This window comes from Microtus ochrogaster, chromosome 1 (assembly GCF_000317375.1).
Source record: "Microtus ochrogaster isolate Prairie Vole_2 chromosome 1, MicOch1.0, whole genome shotgun sequence".
Classification (NCBI taxonomy): Eukaryota; Metazoa; Chordata; class Mammalia; order Rodentia; family Cricetidae; genus Microtus; species Microtus ochrogaster.
This window is the reverse complement of record NC_022009.1, coordinates 50,128,302-50,129,604: the sequence shown is the minus strand read 5'-3', so window position 1 is coordinate 50,129,604 and position 1,303 is coordinate 50,128,302.

Below are 1,303 nucleotides of genomic sequence, written 5' to 3'. Positions count from 1 at the left end.
GATCTTAAGTTTACTACCTTTACAGAACAAGTACCCTGACCTACAGTCTCAGGCTTTTATAGACACTGACCAACTCTGACCTGCTATCATCCTTCCTCTGGATATGATGAAGTCACTCTTATTCTATAGAGTGACTGGATTTGGATACCTGAGCCGATAGCAACCAACATTGAATCCTGTGGTAATTGATAATCTCAAGGGGTTGATTCAGTAAGAAATCTCTGTAGTGCAGAGGGCTTTATTGGCATGTTCCAGTAACTGACATAAATCCCCTTGAAATATGAATGCTATGTACTGAATATCGATGTCATAATCTTCATATGTTGTGGTAGGCAGGAATTCCTTTGGCCTATTTGATATTAGAGATCCTTTAAACTACATTGAATTTAAAATATTTTTGAATTTAAAACGCTGTCTTCATAAAGCACTCTCCTGTCTCCACCAACAGGAAAGCATTAATGATAGCTGGCAAGGGAATCTCCTGATCCTGTCCTCTGGATTGAACAAGACTCAACAATGTTAAGGCATCAAATCAGTCAAATGACTGTAAGACCTTGATTAAAGCAGCTATATTTTGCATGTTGCAGTGCCATTTTGAAGTGCCAAAACCCCTTATACTGCAAACTGAAACACCTTATACTTCCTATTTTGTACAGCCACTGTAGAATCAGTGTGACAGCTCCAACGGAAGATTGGAATAGACCTACCCCAGCATCCAGGTATACCACTCTGGAGCATAACTCAAAAGCCTCTGCATTCTGCTAGAGAAACCCACTCAATAATGTTCACTGCTACTCTATGGATAATAGCCAGAAATTGTAAAAGCGTTTTTTGCTGCTGTTATCATCCATTCCAGGATCCTATTTTAATTTTGGAACCATTCTACTCCCTGCCTTTGATGAAGACATTTATGATGATCTTTGAATCTCATGGAGATAATGTCAGATACATTCCTATTTCAAGATATATAATTTAATCATAAATGAAAAATCATTGTGACATTGAAATGCCCTGGAAAATGAACTAAGTGTAGGTGCAGGTCTTATTGCCCATCCTTCCATGAGGGGTCAGTGCCTCAGCTGTTTTTCAGCATTGAGTGCTTGGTTTCTTTATACAATGTTACTATAACTTTGTGGTCAGTGCAAACTCATGGTTTAGACACATCTTGATGCCTTTATATTTTAAATAAGAAGTTTATTCCTAAAAATGAATTGATCATTTTTGACATAGATTTCTTTAAAGAAATCAGTTTACTCAAATTTTGTCTGTCTTAACTCTAAAACATCCATAGTGACAAGAAAAA